The following is a 22,546-nucleotide window of genomic DNA, read 5'->3' on the forward strand; positions in this document are numbered from 1 at the left end:
ATTGATGTGTGGTATATCACATGCAAGGATCCTGACTATGGTTAGAGATTAAGAGGGAAAAAATTAGCACGGTCTTCCATGTTTGAGATCACTGTTTACAATAGTGTACATACGTGCTCACTAGAAGTGCGACAAAACGACCACTGTCAAGTAGCACCTTGGGTCATTGGGCACCTTAACAAGAAGAAATATGCTACTGATGGCACTAGCTACATGGAAAACAACATAAAGGAGGATATGAAGAAATATTTTGGGATTGATATGAGTTATATGAAGAATCCTACTCCAAGTTACCTTCTTACTTGCACATGCTACAACAAAAGAATCCAGGTACAATAACCAATTTTGTCACAGAGGATGATCATTTTCTTTACTGCTTCTTTTCACTTAGAGTTTGTACAAGGGTATTTACATCATGTCGTCCTATGATATGTGTGGATGACACTTTCTTAAAGAAGAGGTATGGTGGCCACATGCTGTGTGCTGTTGCATTGGATGCGAATAGCCACATTTATCCAATTGTGTTTGCGTTGGTGGAGAGTGAGAATCACAATTCTTGGAAGTATTTCATGATGAAATTGAAGGAAGCCATTAGAATTATTGATAATCTAGCTTTTGTATCAGACATGCATGCTAGCATTATTCATGCTCTTGAGGTCGTCTTCCCTGATGCCTGCCATGGTGCATGCTACCAACATATAAGTATGAATGTAATGCGGCATATGCATTTCAGAAGTCAAAATTTCACAGGTTCTTTAACAATATAAAGCAAATGGATCCTACCATAGGTCAATATCTCGAAGGTATTGGATTTGATAAGTGGACTCATGCTTACTTTGTTGGGAATAGATACAATATAATGACAAGCAACTATGCCGAAAGCTTCAACAACAAAACTAGAGATGCAAGAACCTTCCAGTCACTAATTTTGTGGAGTTCATTCATTTCACACTTCAGTCATGGTTTGCTGGGTGCCGTGATGAGGTAGAGAAGGGCACATCCAAATTGTCATCATTAATGGAGAAAGATTTGGTAGGTATTGCAGCTGTGAAAGGTACTTGAAAGTCCACACTCTTGGACAGTTCAAATTTCATGTGGTAGACCTAGATGGTGACGGTGAGGTGAATTTGATGACCAAATCATGCTCCTGTGGCATGTTTCAGATTATAGAGATACCTTGTGTTCATGCAGTTGCTGCAGCCATCGACCGAGGTGTTAACATTTACTCATTGTGTTCCCCATTCTACACTACTGAGATGTTGAGGGAGTCATATAAAGAAACAATTTACCCAACTGGCAATGAGGATGAGTGGATAGTTCCCGAGGATATAAATAATATGGAAGTTGGGGTACCCGTTGAGAAACAACCAGTTGGTTGCCCGAATAAGAAAAAGGTAGGAAGAGCGAAGACAAAATGTTATCCATCGACATGAAAAGTGTTGTGCAAAGAGCGTAAGTGTAGTATGTGTGGTGGTCTTGGCCACAACAGGGCTTCTTGCAAAACTAGACAATAAACTATTTGTATTAATTTGAACGCGTTTTTATTATTAACTTTGCTTGTTTTCCCTTGATTTTTCTTGTTTTTTCTTTGCCAAATTTTGTGTAGCTCGATATAAACTTGATATGTTTTGATTATAGCTCGATATAGGCTTGATAGCAGCTCGATAACTGCTCGATGAAAAACTTGTTAAAATGAATTTTAAACCTGGTTGCTTTCTTAGCTCGATGGCTGCTTGATATGAGCTCAATTGCTACTCGATAATAGCCAATTAAAATAAATTTAAAGTCGAATATGTATGTTGCTCAATAACAACTCGAAAGAGCTCGATAACAACTCGATAATACCTTTACAACAATTATATTTCTATAGCTATCACAAAAAAACCCAAAACACAAACAAAAGATGTAAAGAACATGTTTATATACAGTCATCATAAAAAATGAAGAGCCTATCATAATCGCTCTTGTAAAATATGTCCAATAAAAAAACAAAATATACAAGTATCTGATGGTTGGAAGCCAATCAAGGTTGCACATTCTTATACCACCACTACTACAAATATAGGCTTTCTCTGCGATTTTTTTTAAACAATAAATAAAAAGCGCAGTGAAAAGGTTTGAAAGAGTCAAAAAAAGTATATTTAATGTCCGCGCCCTATTTTATTGCGGTTTTAAAAAAAAACGCAGTGAAAGGTTTGAATGGGACACTTTTCTCCGCGGTTTGGGGTCTAAAACCGCAGAGAAAAGTGTGGCACCTTTCTCCGCGGTTTTATACCCAAAACCGCAGTGAAAAGTCCACTTTTCTCTGCGGTTTTGGGTATAAAACCGCGGAGAAAGGTGGTCTCCACCCACTAAAGCCCAAAAACCTATTTTTCCCACTCATTTCTCATCTTCTTCTTTGTTGAAGTCACGGCCGAAGCTCTCTCCCACCACGCCGTCCCTACCCACGGTAAGCTCCACATTGTCTATTTCTCTTTGTTTTTTTTCTTTTCATTTTCTTGCATATTAAAGCTTGAAATCATGTATATATAGTTAATCTTGAGTTATTTTGAAGTTTTAGGGTAAAAATGAAGAAATATTGTGTGGGTTTAATGGTGGTTTCTATGTATGTTCATATGGTTCTTTTTTGTAATATTTTTGAAATTTTATATAGGATTGGAGGACGTTTTCATTGTTTAAAACGTGTATTGATCACTAAAACTTGATTTATTTAATGTATATTTCGGTTTAGGATATTTTTGTATTATTTTATTTAGAATAATGTTGTTTACATAATTTTTTATATTAAAAATTAATTAGTGCTTGCATAATTTTGTATATTATTTAGGTAATGATTTTTTAAAAGTATATTTTTGTTAATTATATTATTTTAGGATAAATTCAATTACCATATATTTACTAATGTTTAACTTTTTATCGTAGGAAATATTTGTTTGAGTGTGAGCTCCCACTCAAGGTTGAAATATTTGTTCGAGGTTGAAATTGGTGAATATTAATTTTTAAGGTAAGTAGTAATTACTACTTAATTTTTTATTTTTATTTTTTATATTTACAAACTATTGTTAGAGGAGTTTGAATATATTAGATATTCATCCATAGTGAAGTAGGTTCTGAGATAAAATTGTGTGCTGCGGAGATAACAGAAGGTTGAGAACATGTGTGCCTTAGTGAAGTAGGATCTGTGAATTTTCTGTGTGCTGCGGTGACTTATGGTTGAGAACATGCATGTTGTTTGTTATATGTTTTGTTTGATGTGAATTTATAGGTAGATAACTTGGGATATGCTATAAGTATAGAGGAAACTCAGCCCAATTTTTTTTTTTGATGATATTAGTTGAACATGTTTTATAAGTTACTATATATAATAATAATGTTTTTGTTTTTTTTGAAATTTTAAATACATATGAATTTTGGATATGTTATAGAAATAAATGAAACTCTGTCCATTTCATTTTATAATTTAATAATTGAACATAATTTTAGAGTATTACTATACTAATTTTCTTTTCATTATCAACTTAGGAATTAGGTAGATATTATCATTATGGATAAGTCATGGATTCTTGAGAATAGAGAAACACAACAATTTCAAGACGGATTCAACCAATTTTTAGAATTTTGCCAAACAAATTGTAGTGATCCGGAAAGAATTCATTGTCCATGTATAGATTGTGGTAATGGAACAAAAGGAAATATTACCATGATAAAAAATCATGTATTTTGTCGGGGATTTGATACAAGTTATCGTACATGGTATTGGCATGGGGAATCATTGAAAAATAATAATCCATATCCATTTGGGAGGCGAGGGGTTGATGATTTGGGTTATAGTGATTTTGACGATCATCCTATGGAATTGCTTGATGAAGCACAAGAAGAGTTTGTTGATGATCCTTCAAAATTTGATAAATTGGTTAGAGATGCAGATAAACCATTATTCAATGGTTGTCTGAAACAAAGATTACAAACGATGGTAAAATTTTACAACATAAAAGCATAAAATGGAGTTAGTGATAAATGTTTTCGTCAATTTTTAGCTGCTTTTAAAGAGATTTTGCCGTTAGATAATTGCTTCCCTGAGTCTACGTATGAAGTGAAGAAAACTTTAAATTGCATAGGCTTGAAGTATGAGAAGATCCATGCATGTCCGAATGATTGTGTGTTATATCGTAAAGAGTATGCAGACATGGACACTTGCCCAGAATGTGATTCACCCCGCTACAAACCTAACAAGAGTAAGGAGATCAGGAAACTTATTCCTCAAAAAGTGTTGTGGTACTTGCCTTTGATTCTGCGGCTTAAGCGATTATATCGAAGTGCAGAACACCCTGAAAACTTAATATGGCATGAGACTAGGTGAGTGAAAGATGGTAAACTTCGACATCCTGCAGATTCGCAGGCTTGGAAAAAAGTTAATAACTTAAATCCAGAATTTAAAACTGAAGCAAGACATCTTCGTCTAGGTCTAGCTGTCGATGGTGTAAATCCACATAAATCTCTAAGTAGTAGGCATAGTTCGTGGCCTGTCTTCCTTGTTATGTACAATCTTCCTCCGTGGTTAGTGATGAGAAGAAATTTTTTGATGCTCACGTTAATGATTTCAGGCCCAAAACAACCGGGACACGATATAGATGTTTATTTGGCACCATTAATTGATGATTTGAAAGATTTGGATGAAAATGGTGTTGAGGCATATGACGGTTTTAAGAAAGAAGTCTTTAACTTAAAGTTGTTTTGTTGTGGACTGTTAATGATTTCCCAGCTTATGGTAATCTATCAGGGTTAAGCACAAAAGGTTACCAGGGATGTCCAATATGTTGCACTAACACAAAGGCTATTCATCTGTCTAATGGGCACAAAATTTGTTATATGGGTCATAGACGATATTTGCCCATAAATCATCATTATAGGGACAAAAAAAAAAAAAAAGCATTTGATGGTGATAAAGAACAAGGTGTTGCTCCTTTGCCACTTTCGGGGCAACAAATTCTTAAAGAAGTAGAGAAAATTGATTTCAAGTATGGAAAAATGCAGAAAAATAAGAAAGTAAGTGGATGTTTCCAAAGGAAATCAATTTTTTTTTCGTCTCCCTTACTGGAAAGATTTACTTGTTCGACATTGTTTGGATGTCATGCATATAGAAAAAAATGTGTGCGAAAGTATTATAGGTACATTACTTGATATTCCCAGTAAAACTAAGGATGATTTAACTAGTCGTTTAGATCTTGTTGAAATGGGTATACGAACTGATTTAGCACCTGAACAGAAAGGTAAACGCACATATTTACCTCCTGCTTGTTTCACGTTGTCCAGAGAAGAGAAAAAAGTTGTATGTAAATCATTTGCAGAGATGAAAGTGCCTGATGGCTATTCATCCAACATTCGAAACTTGGTATCCATGGGAGATTTGAGGCTGATGGGTATGAAATCACATGACTGTCATATGTTGATGCAACAATTACTTCCGATTGCTATTCGGTCAGTATTACCGAAAAAAGTTCGAGATTGTTTAACGAATGTTTGCATATTCTTCAATCATTTATGCGGAAAAGAATTAGAAATGAAAAAATTGGATGCATTGCATTATAAGATAGTGGAAACTCTATGCAACCTTGAAATGTTTTTTCCGCCATCCTTCTTTGACATTATGATTCATTTAATGGTTCATCTAGTAAGGGAAGCCAAGTTGTGTGGACCAGTTTGGGCGAGATGGATGTATCCATTTGAAAGAAGTATGAAGGTGTTGAAAAGTTATGTGCGTAATCATTATCGTCCTGAAGCTAGTATGGTTGAATGTTATATATTAGAAGAGGCAGTAGAATTTTGCTCAGAATACATGAGTGGGGTTGAAGCAATCGGAATCAGCAAACCACGAAATAACTCAGATGGAGTTGATAAAGGACTACGAGGGAATGGAACAGTGACCACCGTGTCTAGGGCTGAATTAGATCAAGCTCAATTAGATCAAGCAATCGGATCATATATAATGTAAGTAGAAAATATATTTCAATCATATATATTAGAGTAGTGATTTTGTTTTTGTTGTTTAAAGTTTTTGTTATTTCTTTTATGTTTCAGTGATCACATAGAGTTATTACGGTCGATGATTCCAAACAAGATTAAAAATAAACAAAAATGGGTTATAGATGAGCATAATAAAACGTTTTTCCAGTGGCTGAAGAATACAATTTTGACGAAGTTGGGAGAAAAAAATCATGGACTGTCGACTGAGTTGAAGCGCATATATCTTGGAGCAAGCATTGATGTAATAAAGCATCAAGCTTACATTGTTGAAGGGAAACGATTTCATACTAAGTCAAGAGATGATGCTCGGCTGGTTCAAAATAGTGGAGTAAGTGTAGTCGCAGAAGCTATGCATTTTGCCAGTGCAAAAGATAATAACCCAATTTCAGGCACAATGACATACTACGGGGTTGTTGAAGAAATATGGGAGCTAGATTATTCATTATTTCGTATTCCTCTTCTTAAATGTTCTTGGGTAGACAACAATACTGGAGTTAAAACTGACGAACTTGGATTCACTCTGGTTGATTTAAGCAAGAAGGGAAGCAAGAACGATCCTTTTATCATGGCTTCCCAAGAGAAACAAGTGTTTTACATTCTTGATCCAATTAATGATAAATGGTCCATTGTTTTATCAATTCCCGAGCGGAAGTTCTCAGAAAAAGAAGAGTACGATGAAAATTATGATTTATATCATGACTGTTTCATTGTTGGACAACTGATACATGAACAAGTTGAGAATATTCAGGAACATGATAATGAAAGCGATAGCGATGATCGTGATTATCTTAGAACCGACATCGAAGAAGGAATATGGGTCAATTGTGAATCGACCAGAAATAAAATAAGAAAAAGAAGAAAACATGTTTAGTAAGTTATATAATTCATTAATACTTGTGATTATTTATTTGTATAATGCATTAACACTTGTGATTATTTATTTGTATAATGCATTAACACTTGTAATTTGTGTGATGCAGATGGCGGATAACAGAGATGACAAAGAGAAACAACAAGGTCGTGGTAAAACAAGAATGAGTTACATGACCCAACAAAAAGCCAAAGGAATCAAGAAAAATCTTCAATGGAATGATTTGGGACAACCAATAGGTGATGTGTATACAAACATGATATCATATCTTGGATCTAGAGTGCGAGCCACGATTTCTATCAACTCAGGTGATTGGAGGAAGGTCCCACAAGATTTGAAAGATGGTCTATGGGAGGATATCATTGTAAGAAATTATCATTATGATATTTATTTATTTATTTATTTATGTGTGATATCTAAATTTAATAATTACTTTTCTTAATTATATTCTCAGGGTGGTCACAACATTCCTCAAACCTTCAAACGTGAGATTTTGAAAAAAGCTGGTCAAATAATGAGAGATTTTAAAAGTGAACTCACTACCGAGTACATCAAACCTTTGGCTGAAATGGGTATGATGGAAGAACTTAAATTTCCCCCAAAGAGGTATAGCGATATAATTGACGAGAGAGAATGGTTACAATTTGTAACTAGTCGTCTAAGTCCAGAGTTTCAAATAGTGCATCAAGAACAAAAAAAACGTGCATTACTAATGAAGTCAAGGCATCGAACCTCTTGTAGAGGAATGGCTAATATAAGAGAAGATTTGGTAAGTATATTTGATATTATAGTTTAAATAATGGTTGATATTATCGCAACATATAACTATAATTATCTTGTACAATGCAGAAAAAAGAACGAAATATTCAAAATCCAGAGAGGTATCAAGTTTGGCTTAGATCGCGTGAAAAAAATAAAGTTCTTGTGACAGAGCTAGACTGACAAATTGCCAAAAAGATAGTAAGTTTTCTAAGGTTTCAGAATCAATATATTGTTTTTATTTATATAAACTAATTTAACCAAATAATATCTTGAGTAGGAGGACGTCAAAGAAAAATTGATTCGTGGAAAAATTACAGCTCAGGGTCGAGATGACATCTTGACTCAAGCATTAGGGACACCAGAACACCCAGGTCGTGTTCGAGCTGGCGGGTATGATAATTTATAATAGTTGTTTTCTTTTAAGAATTATTTAGATTGGTTTATTGATGGACTTTATTGATTTTTTTGTAGGTTCACTGCGACCGTTTCCAAAATGTTTGGAAAAAAACATAAAACAATGACTGCAAGAGAGGAGATTGCTCGACTAAAAGCTGAGATTGAAGAGCTAAAAAGACATAAATTTAGCACATAAGTATGTATCCTCAGCTATGCTGTTTGGTATGAGGTATGTATCAATCCGTTATGTCATTACAAACTATTAGAGGAGTTTGAATATATTAGATATTCATCCGTAGTGAAGTAAGTTCTGAGATGAAATTGTGTGCTGCGGAGATAACAGAAGGTTGAGAACATGTGTGTCTTAGTGAAGTAGGTTCTGCGAATTTTGTGTGCTGTTGTGGCTTATGGTTGAGAACATGCATGTTGTTTGTTGTATGCTTTGTCTGAATTGAATTTATAGGTTCTAATAATTTTGGATATGCTATAGAAACAGAGGAAACTCTGCCCAATTTTTTTTTTGACGATATTAATTTATTAATTGAAAATGTAATATGAATGATTGATTCTCTACAGATGCATTTGGGAAAGCATGCACCCAAATTCACGACAATTATATAAATTTTTTGACACCGAACATCTTTCTATTGGCAATGATGAAAGTAAAAACTATACGGTGGATCTTATAGCCAAATGGATGATGACTATGGATAGACAAGGCCAAATATATTTCATTCCTTGGATTGTTGAGTAAGAACGAACTACTTAAACATTATCACTACTATGGTTGAATTTTAATTTTATAATAATCATATTTTATTATTATTTTAGTCGACATTGGATGTTGGTGCTCGTGATGATGCGGGGGATGACCATAATTTTGGACCCTTTAAAAAATCATAAATCTCCACCAATAATTACGGAGGTTATGGAAAAGTAAGTTCTTCAATTGTAATGTATGCATTATTAATTTTTAAAAGTTGAGAGCATAATATGTATTTAATTAATTTTAATTTTTGTAGAGCATACGCACAATGTTTGGAAAATGAATACATCGTCACATTTACAAAATTGGTGAGAGGTTCTTGTCCAAAACAACCTGAAAGTCATGAATGTGGTTATTATGTACTAAGATACATTTATGATCTTGTAAATGCACCGAATCCAGCTGAAGTTATCAAGAAGAAAGTATGTTATATTTTAAACTCTTTTTTGCTTAAGAAAAACTAGATATAGTATTTAATTATCTAATCTATATTAACTTTTCAATTTTGCAGTGGTTTGACAAAAAGCAATTCAATGTCAAAGAGGATCTACTACCACTACAAAGTGATTGGTTAGCTAGATTAATGCCACTTGTTTATGAAATCTAAATTTTTGTATGTATGTAAGATTAAAGTGCTAACTTATATTGGTTAGAATGATTAAAGTCTTTGATTCATTACTAGCCAATTATTTTGTATTAGATATGAAATGTATATATAACAATTTAAAAAATTAGTTATACTATTGAAAATAATTATTTATAATTAAAATTGAAAATTAATTATTTTTAGAAATAAAAATTCTGGGTTATCAACCAAAATTGAATTTTTTTCAAATTAAGCTCTTTTCTCTGCGGTTTGCGTAACACTTTTCTCTGCGGTCGAATACACTGCGCTTTTCAATACTCTCGAAAACCGCAGTGTATTGAGTAAAAAAACCGCAGAGAAAGGCCTTTTTGTAGTAGTGCACAAGTATGTCGTCCACTTGATCCTGAACAACTCTATATTTTCATCGCAAATGGTTTCTAATGGAAGGTCGGAAATGAGATGCTCAATATGCTTGATAGCATACACACCACAAATTCCACTGTAAAAAACATATAAAAATTAAATGTACAATACTATAAGTTTCCTTAGAAACTAATATTGTATAAAGATGATGTTATTTACCTTTTCTTGGACTGAGTTAGCTCATGTCGCTGTAGGCAGTGTCGTATGAATTGATGTGGCTTCTTTCCTGATGCAGGAATCTTCGACTTTAAGCTATCCTTGAACATTTTACTCTGCAGCAATAGAGAAGGAAACAACATGCACCATGACTTCATAATTTCCTCCATTTGTTCGTCACTAATCACCGAGATGTCTGAATCATATATGGTGAATGTCCAACTAGAAATAGAATCCTCAATGGCAAAACAATGAGACTGGTGATAGTTTTGGCACCAATATACATCCTGAACTCTTAACCAAGATGCTAGAAATAGTTGATCGAGGTCGGTCATCATGGACATGATGTTAGCATCCCAAAGGTACCTTTCTTTGTAAGTATTGTTCTTGTACTAATCATATCTGACAGGTATCACTTGTGAGAACATTATGTTCATCACAACAGCACCCTGGCGATATGTCTTGGGGAATAACTAGCAATGCCTACGAAATATGTGTTGTGCCGAATCAATATGCTACAAAGAGAAGACAGAAGAAAAAGTTAGCAAAAATCAGCATAAATGACTGAAGTGTAGTTTGAAAATCATGTATCGAGCTCATATCGAGCCTCTATCGAACCCTATCGAGCCCCTATCGAACCCTATCAAGCTCCCCATCAAGCTCTCAAACAATTCATTCAAAGACTCTCCAAGTTCCCCATTGAGCCCCTATCGAGCTCCTATCAAGCTCATACAACCGCCCATCGAGCAATGTCGGGCTCCAATCGAGATCATATCTAGCCAGTTCAGACATTTAACCTCAAGACCTACCTTGTCCCCCATTGAGCCCTTTTCGAGCTCTTATCGATCTCATAGAAAGTCCCACAAGCTCATATCAAGCCTTTATCGAACCTCTATTGAGCCAGTCAAAACAGAACTTACAATTTTTAAAACATGATAGAATTGGTTAACATTTTAAATAAATAACTTATCCCATCATCGAGCCACGGCCGGGGTGTTTTCCACATTAGAAACCATGTTGGATCGTGACACCCTGTCTTCACACCCCTTAGAGTCTTGTTGGGGATGTCTCCACGCATCCATTTGTAGAGTGTCCTATACTATTTGAAATCTGGCTTATTGAGAGTTTTGAGCACCAATTCCTCCTCTGTATCTGCAGCTGCATCATTTCGAGGTCTCTTCCTTGTTGGATCAGTGTAGTCCTCAAACCTTCTGGCCCGCGTCTTCTCTTCTTAAACTGAACCTCATGCACCTCCTTAAGGTTGACAATAGCAACTCCTGGAGTCGTAGCATCGTGTGTCACAACAATGGTGGGAGGAGTGGCTGGATCAAGTTCAAATTCATTTGGAATATCTAGTGACTCTGAGTCTGAATCAGCCCTGGAGTCCCTCGACCGTTCCTTAATAAATGTTAGGATATGACTGATTGCATCCATGATCACTGAGTGGTTCTTCAGGAGGGTCTCTTGTCGACCCTCGATTCTCTCCAACCGATGCATCGACTCTTTGATATCGGCTATAACGTGGGATGGAGATGCAGAAGGGGCAGCGGAAGGGGTAGGAACCTCCTCCACCTCAGGGACAACATCATCAAAAATCTTTGCTGCCTGGACAACCTGAGAAACTATCTCGACCACTTTCTCAAAATCCATGGCCACCTCATCCTCCCCATCAAACTCCTCAGGATCATGGTCAAGCCCAAGATATAGGGGAACATCTTCCAGAGTCAAGGAGCTGTAATAATTGACCTCTGATGGTTGGGGCTTTAACAATGGAAGGACGATCAACTGCAAACAACATAAAACATTAATTTAACTAAAATAATCATAAAAAATAAACATATAGCTAAACATAACTGCTTAACGTTAATCAAATATAACTCACAGTGCTCTTCAATAACATCAGCGAGAGGACAGACTTGGTGAAATCCTTATTCTTGCGATGTGACCAACTATGCATCCTCAGGACCATATTTCTCGAGCTCACAACAAACTTCGTTGCAAGCTGATGAATGTCCTCATATGCCCAATACTGTAACGCTGCGACATAACCATAAAAAGCGTACTTTGACTCCTATTTCACCTTGGCATCCTTCTTCTTTTCATAGTTAGCCTTCTAACTCTGCATGTCCTTCTTATAAGAATTTAATAGCCTCTTGTAAGATAACTTCCCCCATGGATAGCTGAAGAAGTAGTCTATGTCCTCAACCATCTTCACTATATCTCGCCATATATTCAACTTTCCCTTTATGGCATTAAGAACCCCTTTAGTCAACAAATAGAGACCCAACTTGTACACATCTTCGACCACATTACAAGTTTTGAAATAATTCTCCAACTGTAAGAGCTTTACTTTCTCAGCATCATTGAAATACTCCTTTATCAAGTGGTCACTGCTCAGATGCTCATCCATCTCTGCTTATGACGGTGCAGAAATGAAATTCAACCCCATTACCAGAGCAAACTCTCCCACGCTGAATCTATAGGACTTGGAGCCCAAAAAGAAATGCACCTCATCTTCTTTTTTACTTGCTTTTTTCCTCAACATTAGCTCATTTAACAAAACTCTTGAGAAATGAAACTCTGAAGCCAAGAACAACTGCTCGAAAGAGGATTCCTTAGCCATTTCTATCAGGTCGATCTCCACAAACCTTTTCTTAATATCGACCAAAGTCCTACCACCCCTATATGTGACTCGACCAGGAAAATGTTTTTGAAACGGAACAAGCAACTTCGCCATCTGCATAGACACATGAAAACAATTGGTAAGAAAACAGAATGTTAAACAAAATAGGGAAAAAATTAAAAAAAAATCATAAGAAAACTGAAGTAAACACTGCCATCAAGCCCATCGAGCAACAACAAAATTATATCGAGCCACCATTGAGCTCTATTGACTAAGTATTGAGCTATATTAGAATATGTCTTAACAATGGAGCATCAAGAGTGCATCAAGCCTAACCGATTACTATCAATCACTATCGAGCCAATATTCCTCACTAATATCGAGCCACGCATCAATCCCAATGCCTCACTCATATCGAGCCACCATCGAGCTCCATCGAGTCACTATGCATCGAGCTCATATTGAGCATAATCGATTACTATCGAGCTATCATCAATCACTATCGTTTCAAAATTCCTCACTCATATCGAGCCACCATCGAGATCTATCAAGTCACTATCGAGCTATAAGCATCGAGCTCATGTCGAGCCTATCGAGCCAACAAATATCAACCCCATCAAGAAAACCCCAGACCTCATCGAGCCTAACCGATTTCTATCGAGCTAACATTGAGCTTATATTGAACCTTTGAGTTTTAATGCCTCACTCATATCAAGCCAATATCGATCATTATCGATCTTATGATTTTTTTCAATTTCTATCCTATTTTCGATCACCCATCGAGCACTTATCAAACCTATCGAGCCCAAATCGGAAAACCCAGCAAAAAACACCCAGAACTCAGATCGACACCCACCCCACACATTCTCAGATCTTCCCCAAAATCTAAATGAAAACATGCATTTAAGCTTCATGAGAGAGAGAGAGAGAGAGAGAGAGAGAGAGAGAGAAATTCAAGACTTTACCTTTTCGATTCAAGTTTGCGAAGCTCGAGTTGAGTGTCTCCGTCTCTTTCTAGCCGCTCCGCCGCCTTGAAGATGTTGCAGTGGTCATTGGAGCGTGGGCGTCGTCGATTTGCGAGACAGAGAGAGGGTGATTTAGGTGAGTGTTTGGGGGATTTTTTATTCGGGTTCGAGAGAGAGAGAGAGAGAGAGAGAGAGAGAGAGAGAGAGAGAGAGAGAGAGAGAGAGAGAGAGATTTTGGAAGAATAGTTTTTGGGAGGAAAAAAATGAGAGGGGTATTTGGGTACTTGCTAAAAATTTAGCACCAAATTGAAAAGGTGAATAGTCCTAGTATTAAAATGTAATATGACACACTATCATGAATAGATAGTGAAATTTACCATTTAAAATATGTCAAATTAAATGTTTACTACCAAATTTTGTATTTAAAATTATTAAATTGTAATTTTACTAAATATTTCTTTCCATTTGTCTATTACATTCTTTTTTATTTTTCATTATGATTTATGTTGATATAGCGCACCAAATTTTTATTTTATTTTATTAATATGTGTGCTTTATTTTATTATTAATTATTAATTGTTAAGTGTTAATTGTATTTGAAATTGTTTGGTAGAAAATGTGTGATTTTTATTTGTAATTAATTGTGTTTATTTAATTGTAAATGTGAGTTCTTGAGATTTGGTTGTGTGCTCCAAGGTGCATGATTAGTGTAAATGCACCCTGACACTTGTGTGTGTGCATGTGCATGATTGCATGGTGTGCATGCAAATTTTTTTCTCATGCAATATTCTAGATTATTATTTTATTTTACTATTTGGCTATTTATTAAGGAAAAAGGGAAATAATGGGAAAAATTATGTATGGATATTTTTTTTGAAAGTTAGTGTTTATATTAGAGAATTGTAAAATAAATAGGAAGAGGAGAGAAAGGGTGTAGGCATGTGGGAAGGTAAAGGCTAAGGGAATAAGTGGTTACCTTATTTAGTTAGATTAACAAATCATTCCTTGATTAATTGGATTTAAAGGAAAAATCCAAGGGAGGTAGAATTTGGGAAAGTTTTATTTTCTCACCTATACTTAGGGGTGCTCATTGGTTGGTTTGGGCAGGTTGGGTGGATTTTTGACAAACTCAAACTTATAATCGGGTTGGTACTTTTCAACCCATAACCCACCCAATTAAAAAATTGAAGTTCAACCCAACCATCGGTTTGGGCGGTTTAGGTGGGTAGTTTTTTCTTAAAAAATCATTTTCACAAAACTTTTTTATTATTTTCTCTATTTCTAGTTTGTATTTGTAACTAAAATAATTGTTACTTTAAAATATAAGGTTTTTTTATAAAACAAATTAATTTGAATTTAGTTTCATATATGTATCATTAATAATTAAACAATATAAAATTAAAAAAGTAGAAAAATCCTTAATTGGATGGGTCGGGTTACATTGGGCGGGTTGCCAAAAATTTCAATCCGCCCAATATAATATTGGACTGTTTGAAATGAAGGTCGGGTTTTTCGGGTTGTATTTTTTGTCCAATTTTTTGGGTTGGTTTGGGTGGGTTATTCGGGTTGGGCGGGTTGCAATTATTTTTGCACAGCCCTACCTACGCTTAGGGTTCAACCATTAAGCTTTCAAATAGAAAATGTAGGGTTTAAGGAGCTCCTAGTGTGGCTTTCGTGTATTGAGAGAGTAGAGATGAGAGTGTGTGAGGTGGAGAGAGAAAGAAAGAAAGAGAGAAAGGGAGAGCTCATGAAGGAGAAGGAGAAGAAGAAGAGTAGGGATTCGAAATTCCTATAGGTGTGGTTCTTTGTGTTGTTTAGATCTTTAGTTTGATTTTATAAGTATAAGGTTCTTTCCCCTCAATCCTCAGACTTGTTCTTCTTTTCTTGATATGGGCTTCGAAAACCCTAGGTTGTTCAAAGTGGTGGCCATTGTTTTGGGATCCTTGATTCCTAGCAAGAGAGGTAATGGGAATCTTTAGTTTGGTTGTTGTTGTGATATTTTTTATTTCTTATTTACGTATCTTAAAAAAAAATATGTTTGTATGATGGTGATTAAGTGGTGTGCTTTGTGGTTTTGACTTATGGCATTTTCTTATTATTGATCATGGAAGGATTTTGATAAGGTTATATTATGGAAAGTTTTGCTCTTACATAAGCTAAGGTTTGATGCATGGTGATAGGTTAGAAGTTTCATTATTATATGGGTGTTTGGATCCTTGTCTACTATCACATGTCATTTGTTTATTTGAGATCCTTGTAAACATGTAAAAGAGATTTGAGATGTTTGATCATGTAGGTTTCGACCTAGGGGCATTTTTAGCATGTTTGGTTCATTTTTTATCTTGTTGTCACTTATGATCTTAGAAATATGTTAGGTTATTTTAAGATTTGATAATAGTATTAAGTTTTTTTTACAAATAATAATTTGGTCTTGCATATAGATGATTTAGATTCTTGATGCTTGAGGTAATTTTGTTTCATGGAAAACATGAAATGGTAGGAACATGCTAGGTGACGATTTAAACATGATAAAAGTGTATTTTTTTTAAAATAATTATGCTTGTTGTAATATTTTATTTTGATGGTGATGATCAATTAATGATTTTAAAATAACACAAGTTATGCACAAAATAATATTTAAAACCTATGTAAACTAGAGATAATTTTTTTTTTCATTTTAATGAGACTTTTAACAAATTGAAACACATGCAGTTTTTTTTTTTTTAATTTTGTGAAAGAAAAAGTGATTTGTTCGAATATGTGATTTTAAACAAACAAAAAGTGCTTGCTTGAATTTTTATTTTATTGAAAGAAAATGTATTTTTAAATACAATATTTAAGGTATACGCTCATATAGATTAAACCCGACTATATACATGGAAAATGTAATTTTCTATACTTTAAAATGTGGAATATTTTAATTAAAATAAAGCATCTTTTATTTGTAAAATAATTAATCAAGTAGCATTATTTTTATGAGACTAAGTATTTTTTATTTGAGTAAAAGATGGTATAAAGAAAGTTTTACATTTTAATTATAATTGTGATGTTTATGAAAATGTGGCAACCTTGAGATATCATTTTTATTTTTCTACAAAGTTAAAGATGTAATTATTTTACTTGGCAAAGGGAGTGGGTACTAATTTGTTTTATCTTAAATAATTAAGTTAAATGATTTACTATCAATTAATTTTGTCAAATTAATTATTTTATGAGAAAAAGAAATAGAAAAATGGAACTATACTCCTGTGATCATTTTATCCAAGTTAAGAACAAGAAATGGGATTAATATTTAGAAAATGACAAGTAAAATTAAAATGATTCTTTTAGTTATATTTTAGGTACAATTTTAGTATAGCCTTGCAGTATAAATCAAGTTGGTAAGATATTTGTTTAATAAAATCTTACGCGATTTCTAAGAATTAAAAAGGCTAAAATCTACCAACTTCCACGCACTTTTTAAAGACTTTTCCACGTACGCATGTCGCATGCAGATTTAATTTTACATTCAAATATATGCCATTTGATTAAGTGCATGATTCTTGTTTTGCAAACAATGAGAATTCACTAGTAGACTTGAGATTATTCTTTTATGATTTTATGTGAAATTATTGAATGTTTATAGTGTGGTGCAACATGTGCCACGTGTGCACGACCCATGCACACGTGGGATATGTTTGTCGGGCATGTGTAATCTTACTTGATATTAAGATGAACCTTTGATTATGATTCTAGGCTCGTTGTGAAGTACCCTGTACTTTATTTTTGTTTGGACTTGAGTTAAGGAAGTTAGCTAGAGTTTTCTTTGAAATATGTTATGAAAAATATGAGCTAATATGTTGTAAGAGCTATTGTGTTATGAAAAGTATGAGATATGGTAAGCTAATGTGTATTGAAAAGTATGAGCTTCTATGTTATGATATGAGTTATTGTTGTAGAGTCCCAGAATGTTTACTTAGTTAGCTAGATAGTTAGTAGTAGTTGCAGTATTTTAGATTTGCGTGGATTTTGGTTAAAACCGGGACTTAGTTGGAAACTCGTAGCAACAGTTATGGATTTTATAAGTTTAACCTATAGTTTAAGAATATTAATTATAACACAAGGTTTGATTAATATTGCTGGTACTAGATATATTATTTATTATAACCTAAAGTTTAGATAGAGCCAATAAGAACATGACACTTGTCATAAGCATGATTATTAAGGAAGTAAGTATTTTAATGATAAAATAAAAATATAGAAGCTTTAGTACCTACCAGAAACTGTTAGGGTCATATTATGACTCAGTCAAAGCAGTTATCCAATTCAAATTATGCTGAAAAAGTGCAATTACGTGTTTAAAATATTCACGTATGCCAATATATCACAGCATGGGAGCCGATATATCGCCTAACGGAAGACACGGAAAACATGTCGGCTTTGCACGAATGTACGAACGGAGGCTCGGGACTAAGACAGAGTCGATATATCACCCTTAGTGTGATAAATTTTGAAATCCTTGTTTTTGAATTTAAAAATAAGCCTTCACTACTTAGACCTGCCTCTGGACGTTTTGACCGAGTCTTAAGCCTTTGATTGACGAATATTCAAATATTTTCAATTAATATTCATTATTTTTATTCAAATCAAAAGTGGTTAGTTTCACTCCTTAACTCTATAAATAGGACCTAGTACCCAGTCATTCCTCTCATTCTTCAAGCTGTGATCAGAGCCTCCAAGGTGCTAGTATTAACATAGAGTGATAAACACTTTGGTTGTGATAGAAGATTTATCATTCTTAAGCTTTATAAAATACTTGGGAAGTGAGGTTTAGTGTGATTTCGGTATTGAAGTTAGACTAATCCATAAGGTCAACTAAGGTATTCCTATTCTTTAAGTCCAGTTCTTTAAAATTCTTTAGTTTTCTTTAGTTTCTTTTATTCATATCCTAACTCTTGTTATTGGTTCTTGAAACTTAAGGCCTTTCTTGGTAAGTTTCTTCTTGAAAGTTTAGCTTCCACATTCATTCTTTATTCTTTAGAAATACTCACCATTATTATTGATGGTTTTAGAAGTGTTCCAAGTCTCGCATGTGTTCTCAAATATCCCAGTTTTGGTAAGGAAAACATAATAGTTTTTAGATGCTTATATGTTATTATATGATTATGCTATAATATGTTATGTTATGATATGTTAAGATATATATATATATATGAATATGTTTTGGGGCTTATAGTTGCTTAGATAGCAAACCCCAATGTTTTTATGTTTCTTGGGGCTTATAGTTGCTTAGCTAGCAAACCTCAATGTATTTTGAGGCTTATAGTTGCTTAGCTAGTAAACCCCAATGTTTACCATGTACATGTGTTAGAGTTGTGATATATGTTTTATATTATATGTTTTGATATAGTCTTATGTTTATGTTTTATGTTATATGTGTTAGTATATTTTCTTTGCTGGGCATTAGGCTTACTCCTTTTTCTTTTAGTGTGATGCAGGAAACTAGATACGGAGGCGGGAGGATTCTTGGTGGCTTGACTTGTGTATCGAGGATGAATAGAATGAATGGGCTGCGAGTCGATCGAGGATGACGTTATTTTTGGTTTTTTTTTTTAAATTATGTTTCTATGTATTTTCTGCATTTAGTTTTGTAAACAACTTTCTTTAGTTTAAAGTTATGTTTTATGCTTTAAAAAATGGGTACCCATACCAAAACTTTATTTGACTTTGTAATTTCCACAATATTATGCTGAAGTTTTAATAAAGTTATTATTATTTCTTATGTATATGTTATTCAAAATAATAGCTATGTCTAGTAGTTCTAATGGTCCAAGGTCTTAGAATAGTTGGGTCATTACAATTGTAAACCTGCCTATATGTTGTATGAAAAGCAGTAGGTTGTTAGTGTGCTGAACGCGACACAACAAAGGAGTTACTAAGGATATGATGTAACTCATAGGGTGGACATGTCGAGGTTATTCGAGGAACATAGTTCCTATTTACCTCATAGATGAGGTTTTATCAGTTTATGCTTTTGTTGGTTACCTCATGTTGTGACATGGACAATAGGGGTGCCATGGTCACATGTTGTATGATTATGCTTATGTTCATGAAGTCTTATGATTACGATATGAAAATGATATGATCTATTATGATATGCCATGAATTTACGATATGTACGTGGATTGTTTTTGTGTTTCCTGTTAATTGTTGTATTTTTGTTTGTACTTCCTTATTGGGCTTTTAGCTCACCCCCTTACTTTCCCCCTTTCAGGTAGGCAATAGAGTTTTCTTCTTGGCGCGCACTTTGATGCGGGGAGTTCCGATGTCTAGGCATGTATGACGCAGGTGTCTAATGGACCCAAAACGGGTATGTTTTAAAAATTTATACTCGCAAGCGCACGGATCGTATATGGAATATAGTATTCGTGTAAGCACGAGATCAAACCCAAAGGAGTTGTCTAAAATAAAAAAGAAAACTATTTTAAACCAAAATTAATAAATTCTAACATAGCTCCAAAGATTGATGAGTTTTAATGTTATGAACATAAAATAAAAGATTGAAAATAAAGTTATTTAAGAGAATAAAAATAAATCAATAATGGTTTGAAAATAAGTGGTAAAAGGAAAGATTATTAAGATACTAGAATCCACAAAATGTAAGTTTAATAATATTTATTAGTATATTGATTCCCAAGTTTTAGTGATAGTTAAACTAAATCAAACTATCATTTTCCAAATAGATTTATAATTTTAAGCACAAATTACTTCTAAAAAGATAGGATTTGTCTTCACTTTTCAAAAATTATAATTTCAAAGTATTTAATGTGAATCAACCTAATGAAACAACAAAACATCAAATAACATTATTTATAAGACAAAACATAATATTTTTGTTCTAAGCACGGATGTGTACAATTTAATGACACATCTTACCCAAAGAATATTATGTTTTTGCAAAATGAAGAACAAAGTGCATATTATCTAACAATAAAAAATATGAGATATTGAAGATGAAAGACATATATGAAGAAGAAAAATCCATAAACTTTATTGCATTACAAGGGAAATCAACATACAACATAAATATGACTAGTTACAAGTTGCTTCATCATGATCTTAATAATCTTATGAAAAAGATTAGAAGCACATAACTAGAGTAGAAATTACAAAATAAATGAAATACATACTTGAAAATGCTCTTGAAAAACCCAAAATGAAAGAGAGAAAATGGTAGAAGAAGATGGTAACCAAAAAATTAAGCACCCCAAATGGTCTTGAAATTCCATATTTATAGCCAAAATGAGATTATTAAAATAATCAATTTAAGTTAATTAAATTGATTAGATTAATTAAATACAATAAATATGGTATGTAGACGTAAATTATAGGGTGTAATGATGATGTTGTGGTGAAAATGTGTAGAAAAATGGGTAAAAAGTTGGCATTTTGGACATAGGGGACAAAGGTACATTGTTGGGCTCAAAGTGGGGAAAAGGAAGCTTGTTGGATGCTGGTTGGGTGGCTGTTTTGGTTGGGCTGGGCGTGGGAAGGAGGTGCTTGAGCTGGCTCGTGTGGTGTGGCTGCTATCTTGGATTGGGCCCAACTGGGCTTCGAGTGCAGCTGGGCTGAAGAGGAGCTGCTGAATGGTTGGTGGCGTGGCAGCTGCTGGGAAAGCTTTGAGGAGGCACGGTTGGAATGAGGACACAGCTGAGAAGGTGCACGTGAAGGGCAGGAGTCTCGGCAGGGGGTTGGCTGAGGAGGTGATTGCGCTTGGGCCATGGCAGGAGGGCCGTGGGCCTGGTGGCTGGTGGGCTTCGGTCTGGGTAGAGGGAGGCAAGAGGAAAAATGCCACATTTCATGCTATTTCTTTCAAAATTACACATTTCTCTTCTTTGTTCTTATTAATTTTTAAGCACCAACAATAGATTAATTTCCTACAAAATAAATATAAAATAAATCATAATAAAATATTTTCAACTATAAAATAAATCAAGTTAATTCTTTGAAAATATTAATTATAACTTAATTTATATTTTACATTTAAGTTCAATACTACAACATTTTTTTACCTCAAACTAAATAATAATAATTCAACTACAATTTTTTACCATAAAAATACACAAAAATATAGAAAATCAAAATAAACCAATAAATTTAAAATTACTTAAAAAAATTAATAAATCAATTAAAAACTCAAGAATTAAGCAATAATTAGCACATAAAAAGTGGTAAAATAACTCTATTTTGTAGAGTTATCACACCCCCAAACTTAATATTTTGTTAGTCCTCAGGCAAAAGAAAAATTAAAAACACACTATTTTTTTTATTGGTGATATAAAAATGATTTTCTCAAAAATTGCACAATGAAAATAATTCTAAAAAATTATTATGAATAAAAGTTAAGCTTATGTAATTAATTAAATTTTCAATTTCACTTTTTTAAAAACAGGTTTTCATTAAAATTATTTTTCACTTAAACTTATAGGAAATAAGAGTGCTCTTATCATGAAAAATGTAATTTTTGTTATAAGCAAAATTGACCCTATAATTAAAAATAAAGCTTAAAAATTATTCAGATTGTTAAGAGAATTAAACTCAAACTCAATCAAGATTTTTATCATTGAAAATGAAAAATATCACCAAAAAATAAAATAATTTTTTTTTAATTTTATTGCTTTTTTACAAGACAACAATATATAAACATACTTTTACAAAACAACAAAAAAATTAATAAAGTTTTTTTTTCAAACAAACATAAATAAAAACAAAAATTAACACAAAACATAAAAAATGAAAACAACGCAAAACATAAACACCATAAATCATACTCTCCTTAATGATAATAACCATTTAAACTCGATACCCCCAAACTTAATTTAAGTATTGTCCTCAATGTGACAAAATATAAATATAAATTGAAATTGACAAGAGTTTAGAGTTTAGAATGGTCCTACCTCGATATGGTGCATCGCTAAGAGAGTAAAAGATGCAA

The 22,546-nt window shown here is 33.6% G+C and overlaps 1 long non-coding RNA gene across 1 annotated transcript; it reads left to right on the forward strand.

Moving 5' to 3' along the window:
- Positions 1-8,429: 8,429 nt before the first annotated feature.
- Positions 8,430-9,215, forward strand: LOC133828919 (uncharacterized). The gene is made up of 3 exons (XR_009891386.1): positions 8,430-8,803; positions 8,885-8,989; positions 9,076-9,215. It is a non-coding gene; the product is annotated as an uncharacterized LOC133828919 (long non-coding RNA).
- The last annotated feature ends 13,331 nt before the right edge of the window (positions 9,216-22,546 follow it).

This window comes from Humulus lupulus, chromosome 4 (assembly GCF_963169125.1).
Source record: "Humulus lupulus chromosome 4, drHumLupu1.1, whole genome shotgun sequence".
NCBI classification, from domain to species: Eukaryota; Viridiplantae; Streptophyta; class Magnoliopsida; order Rosales; family Cannabaceae; genus Humulus; species Humulus lupulus.